A 14,045-nucleotide genomic window follows, 5' to 3' on the forward strand; every position below is an offset into this window, starting at 1 on the left:
GATTAACAGCATTTTTAAACGTGTTCCAGTAGCAACAACTTTTCAAAGTAGTTGGGTTAATCGATTAAAGTATTAGTTAATCGATTAACAGCATTTTTAAATGTGTATTTTTAACTACAAAACCTCAAATACGTTATGCACTTAGTTCATACATGTTTAACACTTAGTTTATGCCTAGAATGCACATATACATGTATTTATGTAATGCATGAACATATTATGAATGACATATCTCAAAGATGAAATGATTTAAAAGATTTATGCATATGAGACATGTATTAGGTGACCTAAGCCTTTGACTCAACTTAAACTAGATTCTAGTCTAAGCCTAGTACCAATTAAAGACTTAAGCACGTTGATTTGTTGGTGATCTTCAAGCTCTTATTAGCACAAGTTGTCCTCATCAAAACCATGACATATAAAGAGAGCTTTCCAAAGTGTTCCTCTTGACATGCACACTTTCAGAAATATGACCCTTGAGGATATGGTCGTTGGATCATGTGACCGTTGGCAATGCATCTCCCATTTGGGTCGTCTTATGAATATGGTCGTTGGAGACCTCATGCTATAAATAGAGGTCTGCTCCCTTCATATTACCTTGCACCAATCGAGCAATATTTCCTCGATTTCCTTCTTTTCCCTCATACTCTCAACCAAAGCATTTTTGGTAAACTTCTTCCCCTTTCTTTCCGTGGCGCTAAGAATTGGCACATGCAACCAAATTATGGGAATTTTGAGAACTGGTACTAGTAGTCAGATTGTGGGAAAAGAATTGGCACGGGTAGCATGGTTGTTTTATCCTGATAGACAAATGAGTTGTTTTATCATGGGGATAGCATGGTTGATAGTCTGCTTGCGCATTTTGGGCAATACCACGAAACGTCTTAAAGATATTCATATGGTCCTGACTCAGCCATAAGTATTATTTCATTTCATTTTGAATTGTTGCAAGCTACGGTAATAACATGAAATTCATTGTGTCTTGAGTCATGCTTGATTTCACATTAAATATGTTGGATCATTTTTATTTGTATTCTTCTTCTTTGATATATCTAGGTCTTTTCTCTTTGATCATAACTTTAGACTTTAAATAAAGACTCCCTGCACTATTCAGATGAGTTTTTGATTATTTTGTTGTGTGCACAAATTGATTTTCTTCGTGTGCAGGTTGTTTAGAGAATAAAACATTTTTCTTTCCAAGAATACTAATTTTCTCTTAGCAAGAAACAAATTATTTAATAATCAAAAGATTTATCATTCATAATAAATGTCTAGAGCGATTATTTGCATTAAGTTTAAATGATTGGACATGTAAAAATTTGGATACAACATTAAAATGATACAATTAATGTTATTGAATGTTGTGGTCATTAGAAGAAGTTATCCCTTTGACATGTTTTGTTTTGGATACACATAAGTTGAATTTATATGCACATATCATTGGATGCAATAACTTGTTTGGACAAGATTAGTCAATAAATGTGTTCGACTTAACATCTTAAAACCAGACAAGGGGACATGTGATCATCCTTGTCTTCTTGATGTTAAATCAAACAATAGAGGGTGACATTTTGAATATACAATCCTTGTCTGATTCAGCTAAGGAAATCCCTATAAGTTGGGATAGTATAAGTGGTTTATAAGTGTTTCAGAGTTTTGAGATAGTGTTTCGTGGTTTATAGGTATTTCAAAGTTTTGAGATAGTATTTCACGGTGCCTCTTGTTACTCAAACTATAGGATTCAATTAGCTTTGTGAGAAGGTTGAAGGGGAGAATGTAAAGGATATAATGGTGTTTGTTCTTGGCATGATTGTTGTTGGTCTTTGCCCCATCATGGAAGTTAGCTTATTTTTTATGGTTACCCATATGGTGGGTCTCCATAGTCAGCGCTAGTGGCCTTTGGATTGTAGAGGAAGGGTGACATTACAATATTATAGTTTGGTCGAACAAACTCGAATTAGCCTTCAAATGGTTGCAACGGCTTGAACAAGGCCAAAGACCAGCCTTGAACTAGCTTTGATGGATAATTGAAAAAATATTGTGAGGCTCAAGTCAACATTTGTATGGGTCAATATAGAAAGAGTGGGTATAAAGAGCAATTGGAGCTAAGACGAATATCAATAGAATGTACCTCATGTTGAAATGACATCCTCCATTTATACTTAGTGGGATGAACTTGCTTTCTTCTAAAGGGAAGTCCACTAATGTCATGTTCTTGTCTTGTCAATTAGCCGGTATGACAACCTTGTATTGGGCCTATGAAGGTTCTAAGGGTGTCTTCCTTTATAAGTTACTTTGTAGACCAGATCCTAAATCTTACTAGACCTTGATGGGCTGAATCGGATCTTGGTTTTATCTTGGCCCTCTAAATTCCTACTTCCCATGTTGGTTGGCCCGTTTGCATTTTGGATCGGTGATGGTTGGACTAATTCACTTAAATCATGTGGATTGGAAGTAGAAACAACACCATTATTGATTTTAAAATTATTAAAATTACAATACCTATTTATATCAACCTAACGTTATAGTCAATATAATACCATTATTTTCACCTATAACATAATATAATAATTTATGACTACTATTAAATATTTCGTCCATGTATGGTATACACTATTTTAAATCACATTTGTAATTACTTTACCCCAATGGAATAAAATTATGAGAAAAAGAATTGTGATATCATTGTGAAAAAAAAGAACTGTGATACATTGTGAGAAAAAGAATTGCGATATCATTGTGGAGATTAAAAAACAATAATATTGTGACATATGTAAGACTTCCAAATCATATATATTTTCTTATTGCGTGATGATTGAGAAATCATTGCACAAATATTGAAATCCAATGAAAAACGTTAGGATGTGTTCAAGATCATTTATCACGGACCAGCATGTGCAATAATTTCTCCTATGGGAGAAATATTATCTACACATAATATTACAATAACAAATAAAACAAAAAAAATACACAAAAGTCATAAGTCATAACATTATTCTTTAGAACTCGGTTATGAATGAGTTGTGTTTAGTTTAGAGCTGCCTTGTAGTACACCCACATGTGCAATTTAAGTCACCTATATATGTCTTTTGGACTTTGGCTTAGATTGATTTTTGGTAAACATTGGTTTCCTACAAATACCACAAAAGCAATGGGTACCCTTTGTAGAAGATGAACCCTTTGGTAGTGATGTAACCTTTTTCATTCCATAAGATTGTTCTTCTGATTTGCTGCGATCAAATATGGGAACTGATCTAGCACTTTGTAACTCTCTTACGTCTATAATTTCACTGCTTCCATTATCAACTCCTTGGTTTTGGTTCTCCACATTGACACTAGAGAGGATATTGCTATTCCACACCAACCTTGAAGACCCCGGTCTCCTGAATGAAGTTGTTGACCGACTCAACTCGGCCATTTTTCTCCGCTTTTTTTTTTTTTTGTAATATTAATGATATCTCTTTCTCTGATATGGTTATGTATTGAAGGACAAAAATAATATCCCAATTCAAGCATTTATATGATCATGTTAATTAGATGTTGGGTTATGGAAAGTTGCAAACAAGATAATAGATAAGAATATTATTGAAGGAATCTGTTTAAACAAAACAAGTTAATTGTTAAATGTTTAACAATATTTGACTGGATTCTAAAGGGAAAAGAATAAATAGATATTGGTTAAATGAATCTTTACCAAAAAAAATCCAAAAAGATTTAGTTAAATGAACAATTGTTTAGAAGATGGTTTTAATAAAGACAGTATTGGTTTAGCTGTCTCTAAGCAATATTTTATTATTTAATAGTTTATGAAGTAAAAATATTATTTTTAATACAGAACAACATATTAACAAAAACACAATTTAAACTCTTCTAAATCAATCACCATGATTACAAAATTGCTAATGAAGAATATCAAATTCTGTTTATTTACTGATTATATTGACTACATCTATTACTTTTTTATTTTTTTATTTTAATAAATTTAGGGGAAGGTAAAGTTGGAAAGATACTTTAAAAAAATATAGCACATACTTGTTTATTGGTAAGAATATACTAATAGTCTCATAATTATCTTTTAAAACGTATATCAAACTCTTCTCTAGTTCTGGGCTTCTGGCTACATCATTTAACCATTTATATGGTCAGACTAGGTTAAAGAAAATAAAATTATCAAAAATTGGTTTGCCTAACTGGGATTTGACTGATTTAAGGAAATGTTATTTTTCTCACAATCAAATTTGGATTTGTTCCATGATACGGACAACGTGTTTTAAAATAATATGAATCATTATAAATCAAATTCCTTACTAGAAAATTGTGGTAACATGAATGTATGTATCAATTTCTATCCACTTCAAAAATAAACCAATTAAAGTTTTACTTACAAAAAATCATCCATTTAAAGTATATTGATAATTTGATATTAATATTTGAGTTGGGTAAGCATTCATATTTATAAAACTCGTGAATTTCATTGCCTCCAATTAAGGTAAACAACGGGTTAGCGTGTAATTATGATAGTTTAACTAGAAAGTGACTTACACAATTCATTGAAATAAATTAATCTAAATGGACATCTTCGTTTACATGTTTTTAATTAATGTTAAATACTTCTCATTCTAAAGAGGAAATTATTCACTATTTATTTATATTTTTTTAATAGTAAATAATGATTAAAAATATGAAGAAAATATGTATATAATGGTAGTATAGGTTTTTATACATTGTTATTACATATCCACCATTCATCTCTAATTTAATTATATTGACTTTTTAAAAAGTAATATAAATGAATAATGAGTAATGTATTGAGTATGTATAAATCTTTACACTGAAAATGTATAGATAACACACTTTAAAAATAAGTAATAGATAATGAACTAAAAATATATAAAAGTTTTACCATATATTTTCCCCTCTTTTTAATTTATATTCGTATTAATTAGGCACATTTTTCAAAGAAGTTTTCGAGTTAAATGAAAAATTAGGATTTCTTATTAGAGATCTTCCGGTTTTAGATTGAACCATATATCCATCTTATAAATGATTCTTCCTTTTGGCACCCACCACTCACCTTAAATTGTGGCATAAAGTTTATAACATACTTTCCTATGAATTTTATCCACTTACTAGGTTATGGTCGGACTCAAATAGAATCGGGTCTCATTAGATCTAGGATCACGTTCGAGTTTAAAGATTAGGCTTGATCAAGATTTAGGGTTGAGTATGAACCAAGTATGACCCATCCAGACATGTCCATGGTCACTTACTCATTTTTTCAATATTATTTATTATTATAAATATGTAATTTTACATATAAAATGAATTTATCTAAAATGAGTGTGCATTATATTTAATTGGGTCTAAAGTTGAGTTCCAATTTAAAAGTTGATCCAATTAATATTTAGGATAAAATTAACTTCAAATCTAGATTAGATTCATAAAAATAACCGGAGCAACTCTGGGCATGCTCAGTTTCAGATTAGGGTGGTCTATTCCAATAGACAGAAATTTTTCAATTTTTACCATAAAAGACCATTGAACCACTTTTTGACCATTGTTCTAAAACCTTGTTTTAGGCCATAATTTTAGTCCCCTTCTATCAGTAGTCCACATTTAAAAATTGAAAAAAAATATATGTGCATTAACAAGAGTATAAATTTTATATAATGTCACTACATCATCTACTATTTATATTAAATTATTTTTTCTTCATAAATAGTAATATAAGTAAATAAAAAATAATATACTATGTGTAAATTTTTACACTAACAATGTAAAGATATTATCTTTTAAATTTAGATACGTCTAAATAGGACAAACTTTTAAATTTAGATAGGTGTAAATACGACACGGTTTTGCTTAATAATTTTCCTGGACTCAAAATATATATTACTCTTTATGCTGAAATCGTGGCTTATTTTAATGTTCTTGAGAAGGTTTTATAACTGAGATAAAGAAGTGTGGCTTAAAAGTAAATAATGGACCATAGTTTACTTTCATCACTCCAAACCGTGAACTAATTTATTTATAGCCACGATTTTTTAACTCGCCAGGCAATAATAATTTGGTTAAAGTAAAAATTGTTATAGATAAAAACCATGGATTAAACCAGCAAAAGTTAAAAAAATCGCGTGGCCACAGTTATGCATTATAATTTTAGCGGAAATGAAAAGTATACATAAAATCTAGATGTGAAAAACGGTGGCTTTTTCACTGTGTGAATGAATAGTGTGATTTAAAGCAAAAAATGTTGCAGTGATATAATAATTCTTTTAAATAAATATAATTGGCAAGAATTTTCTTTCAATAAACGACCTTAGTATCATGTTACATTAATAACTTGTTACCTTTATCTTTTGTATGTACACAGTGGCCAAGCTAGGATCTGGACGCAAAAGTCATGATAAAAATGATGACAAAGTTGTCAAATTATGCACCTAAGAAGGGTGATAATTAAGCCTTGTTACCAAATATCATCTTATACGACTCCATTATTTATGCGCTATGATATTGATATCATATATAATATTATACAAATTTATTTATTTTTCAACTACTTTTATCTTTTTTATACACGTCACCTATATACATAGAAATAAGCAATTTTTGCTGTCAAATATAACATTTTCCATTTTGATATGTGCTTTAATCAACTCCATTATTTGTTCACTAAAGTGACATATAACATGTTAAATGAGGAACGATTTGTTGGTCCGTCATCTAAGTCAGAGGCTCACCATGCGACCTTTATCTAAATGCTAGCATAAGAGGTTGATGGACCTTTTGCATTTTTTGGTATATGTAGTAGCAACTTAATATTATTTATATTTAATTATTATAATATTAACACCCTAAATTTTCATAACAAAGATGATATAATATGTGATACTTAAAAATTAGATAATCTTCAATAATCTCTTCAAAGAAAAAATATTCTTAAATATCATTAAATATACAATAGTTAATATTAAAAATAATACATTTAATTTTTATAAGGACATTGTCCATGGGATGTGTGTTAGGGTAGCATGATGATTCAAGAAAGACAAAACAAGTTATTTAATATTTGAGCCAAAAGTTAACACATTGTGAAAGAAGAAATTCATTTTTGGAGCGCACTTATTGTGCTTTAATTTGGGAAGCTTGTCGCCTTAGGCAATACATTTTTTAGACTGATCCAATCAAATATATTTTTGAGAAGCTTATTCTAATAGGAAGAATTACGTGGTAGTAGGTTTTATTATCAGAAGTATGAAATAGTCCATGTCATTCAAAAAAGGCTATAAAGGGGAGTATCATTGATGATTATCTAGCTAGTCAAACGATAGAAAAGGTGGAATTGGCAAGTTAGAATTCTTATATGAAGGCGGCATGACATTATCTCCAAAATCATTAATAGAGGATTACAAATGGACACTAACATTTTATGCAGCATCTAATGTGCTAGGTCATGGGATGTGAGCAATACTAATTTCTCCAAAATAAAACTTTAGTCTCATTATTGCTAGGCTATGCTTTAATTTTACCAACAATGTATCAAATATGAAGCATGTATCTTAGGCTTGAACGTACAATTGGATTCAAAAGTAAGAACAATAGAAATGTTTAGAGACTCTGCTCTAACCGTTTGTCACGTAAGAGGAGAATATGAGATTCGCAATAACAAATTGATACAATACATAAATCATATCTTGAGTTAGTTGAACAGTTTGAACAAATTGATTTCTTTGACGTTCGAAGGGAAGATAATCGATTAGTTGATGCTCTAACAACTCTCTCATCAATGTTTCGGATAATCAAGAATGATTTATCACTCATCAAGACAAAAAGAAGAGACCAATCAACCTATTGTCATGTCGTTGAGTCATAACTGTATGAAAAACCTTGGTAGCTTGATATAAAGATGTACCTTTAGAGCAATCAATATCCTTATGATACTTTATAAAATTATAAAGGACTCTAAGGAGATGAGCAATGAGTTTCTTATTGAATGAAGATGTTCTACATAAATAGAATTATGATATGATACTTCTAAGATGTATAGAGGACAAAGAGACAAAAAAGATTATCATATACATACATGAGGGTTCGTTTAAAACTCATGCAAATGGACATGCAATAGCTAGGAGAGTTCTCAGAGCATGTTATTTCTAGTTGCGATAGAAACATATTATTGTGAAAAGATATCACACAGGTCGAATATATGTTGACAATGTCAATGCACCTCCAAATCTTAAATGCTTTATCGGCACATTGGAACTTTCTATATGGGGGATGGACTTCATTGGACCCATTGAACAAAAAGTTTCAATTGGACATTTTTCATCTTTACCGCCATAAATTATTTAATAAAATGGGCTAAAGCAAGTTCATACGCTAGGGTGACCCACAACACAATGATGAGTTGATCTAGAAGCATCTGATTTGCCGCTATGGATTACCATAAAAAATTATCATAAATAATGCCACCAAACTCAACAAAAAAATGATGATTGAAATGTATGAGGAATTCAAAATGAAGCATATACTACACCTTATCGACCTAAGATGAATGGAGAGGTATAAGTGTCATACAAAAATATAAATAAAATCTAGAAAATGGTTGTGACCTATAAGGACTGACATGAGATCTTGTCTTTTGCTCTACATGTATATCTTACCTCAGTCCACACGTCAACTAGGAAAAACCTTACTCTTTGGTTTATTGAATGGAAGTGGTCCTCCCAATTAAGGTTGAGACACCTTCTTTGAGAATCATTACAAAAAGCATATTTAGAGGAAGCATAATAGATCCAAGCCCAATATGATCCATTGAATATATTCGAAGGAACGAGTCTAACATCTATATGTTATGGACAATTGTACCAAAAGAGAATTATGAAGGCTGATCAAAAGGTTTGTCCTTGTCAATTTTAGGAATGTAATTTGTTTCTCAAAAATATCTTGCCTATTCAAAAAGACAAAAAATTTAAATGGATCCCAAACTATTAGGCCATTATTTTGTGAAAAATGGTTTCTTAGGAGGTTCTCTTATTCAGACTAGCATGGATGGAGATGACCTCCACCTTTCTGTGAATTCTTATGCGGTAAAAAAATATTATGCTTAAGATGGCTTCTCTTTAAGAAAAACCCAAAAAAAAAATAATACATATGAAAAAAGGAAAAACGTTTATGTTGAACAAGTATATATTGGCAATAATCACAATCAATTTTCACCTTACATGCACACTTTAGAATAAAACGGAGAATGATGTAAACAAAACCTTTAGTGTGAACTCTCAAACAAGTTTTTCTAATGATACAAGGCTCCTTTATTATTTCCAAAACACTAATAAAGAAATCCCTAGACAATCCATTGAACCAAGATATTATGAAAAGAGATCATTTCCGAGTTTCCAACAACAACATTAATAGATTAGAGAGGATATTCTTCCAACCATTTTCGGTCATATTCAAATACAAAATAGAATGCATTGCTTCATTCCAAACCCATAAGAATCTAGAAGATCAAAAAAAGATATAAAAAAATTAAAACAAAAGAACACAAAGAAACCGCCAAGAACCCCTATGAGTATCTTAGGGAAACGTTTAGATAGTACAGTTGTACTTTAAGATACCTTACAAGGAAATATTTATTGGGAAATATTTTCTTTGAAATTCATAGTAGGAGCAATGTAATACAATACAATAAATTTACTTAGTACTAGAATGTCATGAGAAAAAATCATTGGAAAAAGGAGAATGGAGAAGAATGAGATGAAAAGAGAGGGAAACAAGTCATTTTGAGTCTTACGTCTTTTCTATTGCAAAACAAATTAGCCTGACCCTTATACAAGTTCAAAGATCCTCGTTGAAGAATAATTTGTTTGGGATTGTAAAAATAAAATTGACTTTGAATAAACATGTTTAAATGCATTCATTTCTCAAACACTATTTGCAAATTGTGGTAGTTGCATCAATGTTTCTTGTGAAAATAGAAACAATGATAAAAAAAAAATAAGAAGAAACTAAAATAAAAAGAAGATTGGAAATAAACATTAGGTTGAAATCCTAAGAAGGATGTTCTAAAAAAAGTGAAGGCTTACGGTCACCTAGAGTGGGTGAATAGGTATAGCAGACCACTATTGTCGCTTTATCAATTAATGAGATATTTTGAAAAGTTACTAGTTTAATCAATTATCACTCACTTTAATTGATTAACAACAACAATGATTAATCGATTATCTAGAGCTTTAGTCGATTAACCTCATTCTTGTTTTGTTAAAAAAACAATTTTCTTACACATAAAGTTACAACAAATTCAATCAATTTCATAAATAATCAACTTAATGAATTTTTGCCTAAGAATCAACAGATTCACAACATGCAATAAACTCAGTAATTAAAGCAATCTAATTAAGCCAATTGTAAATTGACTGAAATTAAAGAGATAAAGATAGAGAAAATTTGAGATGACGATCTTGTATCTTGGTTCATTTGTGAGTTCACTTGCAAACTACATCAAGGCCTCTCGTCTGATCTTAGGAGACTTTTCTTCACTATTGGAAATCAATGTTTTACAAACACACTTCCAAAATACAAGACTTCCTTTTTGACCCTTAGAGATCCCTGAATGGTTTGACCCTCAGCCTGCTTCTAATGGATACTAAACACCACTTCTAACGATTATGGCCCCAGCCACTCCTAACTCACTACTAAGACTATTGTACAAGTGAAAACACCACCTAACTGCAACTAGGATTTCCCAACACTATTCTCTAACAAAGTGATACCAATACACCAAGAGAATCTAAGAAAATCATCTACAAAAAATTTCAAGTTGTGTGCACCTAAAATGTGCTAATCTTACACATAAGAACAATACTAAAACCTGCTCAGAAATCTCACAAAAAGACTTAAGAATAATGTGTGATTAAAGCTAGATTTTTAAAAAAATGATTTTACAATGATGCACAAATGATAATTTCCTATGAAACTATATTATCTCTCTTTTCTTGTATCAAAGAAAACTAATGACTTTTCATACTACGAAAAATTCACTCAAAGAATTTGAAAGTTATTTTCTAGAATTTTCAAGACTTCATTTCATATGAGCAAATGGAAAAAAAATAGTTTTTATATGTAACTATTTTCTGTGTGGTTTAATCCATTAAAGCATGGCTTAATTGATTAATGACACCAAAAAATCTAAAACTTTAGCTACTATAACTCAATTAGTCGATTAATACCATACTTAATCGATTAATGGGTTCCCATTCATATTTAATTGATTAACACATGTTGTAATCTATTAAATGTGTTGAAAATAATTTATTTGATGCATGGTGAACCTTCTACATGATGTGTATATGCATGATTCATGATTTTTGAAAGATGTAAGTTGTCAATGCACTAAAATCATGTTAATCATGTTGTGAATGCATGAGGATGTTAATCATATAAGTATGTATGCATGTCTCATTTTAAGTTGATTCAATTTTAAGATTGTGAGACTTTTATTCAAGGTTCACGTAGTCTAGACTCTACTCAATCATTCATATTAAGACTCTAGAAATATAAAAAAAATTAACCTGAGTCTTCTTGATTGTACTTGAGCATTGGCTTTGTTGCTTGTTGAGTTGTCCTTGTCTTCAAGCTTTCCTTTTATCCTTGTATTCATCAAAATAACGTGATGATGCATACTTGCAATCTCATTTTTTAGGTTAGTCCAATCATTCCCCAAACCTATCAACGTTATCAAATAATATGTGACCTTATTTTTTTACTTTATGTTCCCAAATTCTGGCAATATCCGACCTATGTTTCTATTGTTTTTAATTTTTGTCCTCAAATTCTAGTAGAACCATGATTTACGTTATTGTTTGACTTTTAATTTATGTTCACAAGTTCCATTAGTTGTCTTTTCATTTTTTGTTGTCTTTTCATGTTTTCCTCAAGTTTTGGGAGTATCCGACCTATTTTCTTGGTTATTTCTAATTTGTGTCCCCGATTTCAGGAAGTACATCTTCATACATTCTTAGTTGTGTTTAATTTATGTCCCCGAGTTTCAGAAGTACTTCGACTTATATTCTTGGTTGTCTTATAATATTTATTCCTCAGTTCTGATAGTACCTTAACCTGTTTTTTGTTGTATTTAATTTATGTCCCCTACTTTCGACAATACTTTGACATGTGTTCTTAGTTGTCTTTAAATTTATGTTCCAAAGTTCAGAAAGTACCTCAACTTGCATTCTTCATTATCTTTTAATATATATTTCTAAGTTCTGGTAATTTCCACCTTCGTCTTTGTTGTTTTTATTTTTTCTCCCTAATTGTATATAGTATCCAAACCTATCTTATTGGTTGTCTTTTGTTTTTTGTTATCATGTTCGGGGCAGTATACCAACTCGCGTTATTGTTTGTCTTTTAATTTATGTTTCCAAGTCTTGGTTGTACCCCAACCCGCTTTCTTGGTTATCTTTAATTTCTATACCCAAATTTCAACAGTACTCTGACCTACATTTTTTGTTGTATTATAATATGTTCCCAATTTTTTACTGGAACCTTATCTACATTGTTGATTATATGTCATTTTGACAAAATTAGAGTTCAATTTTTACTAGTTACTTACCATGACATTCATATCTTTTTTGCTTGCTATCCAGTAAACAAGTAAAGATGAGTAATTGTGAGCACATAATTTTGTCTGACATATACTAGAGCGAAAGAAAAAAGAGAGAGGTAAATGGACATTCTGATTTTTTTTTAGTTTTACAAAGTCAAATAATTATTTTTACCTAATTATGGGTATCATAATAATTTTCATGATTTCATAAAGGCATTAATGATTTGTTGTCCAATATGGACATTCAGCTAACTTTTGTGATTTTATTGAGTCAAATATTTTTGTACCTATTTATGGATATTCCAATAATTTTTATGATTTTATAAAGTCAATAATTATTTTTTATTCAACCATGAGAATTATGGTAATTTTTTTGTTTATAAAGTTAAATTAAATACTCTTATCCTACGGGAGGTGTTATAAGTATTTTTTATGACTTTGTAGAATTGATAAAGTATTTTTATCACAAAAAATACATATGTTTTTAACTATTTAGATGTCTTGAAACTAATTTGTCGATTTGATTGTTAGACTTCTTATTAAAAGTTACAAAACTTTTCGTTACCCTCTACTTTTCTAATTAATTCATTAGTTTTAAAAACAATTTATCTGAGGAGCTATAAAATGTACTACGATGAAAGAAAGAAAAATACATTAGAAAAACAAATTAGGAAAAAGCCAAAATTCCCCCTCGTATTTTGCATCCCATCTTTCAAATCATTCGTTATCGTCATCATGATTGGCCCGATCAGATCTCGAGGCATGTCACGTCTAACGGTTTGGCACAAACACATACATACAGGACATGTGACACAACGAGGAAGCTTTTACATACTAGACTTTCTTTTCTTTTGTTATAATAATAATTAGGGGTGGCAATGTGGGCCGTCCCGGCCCAGCCCGCCTTTGGCCCGCCAAAATAAGGGCTGGCCCGGCCCAGCTCAAATTGTTAAAAGGGCTCAAAATGTCAGTCCGACCCATATTTTGCAGGACTGGCAAGCTGACAGGCTGACCCGTTTTCCCCCTCCAAAATGTACATAATTAAAGTTTTTAGACAAAAAATAATCAACAAACTTGATAAATATATTTTAAAACAAAAAATCACAAACATAAGTCTACAATATTACAATAACAACATAACATCTTAGCTTAAAACTTGTAAATTCTAAAGAAGAAACCAACGTAGTCTTAAACTTTTAGACTATTAGTTCACAATAAAACTTCTAAGTCATAAATTTCAATTTTTAAATATTAGATGTTATGTTGGAAGAAGATGCCTCCACTTTTCTATTATTATCATCATCAACGTCTTTGAAATCTTCTTCTTCATCATCATCTGCATTATGTATATGATTAAATTAATATATGCTTATAAGAATAAATAAATAATTAACTAACAAATATATGATAACTGTACTGAAAAAAATAAATTACCTTC

This window comes from Lupinus angustifolius, chromosome LG03, assembly GCF_001865875.1.
Source record: "Lupinus angustifolius cultivar Tanjil chromosome LG03, LupAngTanjil_v1.0, whole genome shotgun sequence".
In the NCBI taxonomy this organism is placed as follows: domain Eukaryota; kingdom Viridiplantae; phylum Streptophyta; class Magnoliopsida; order Fabales; family Fabaceae; genus Lupinus; species Lupinus angustifolius.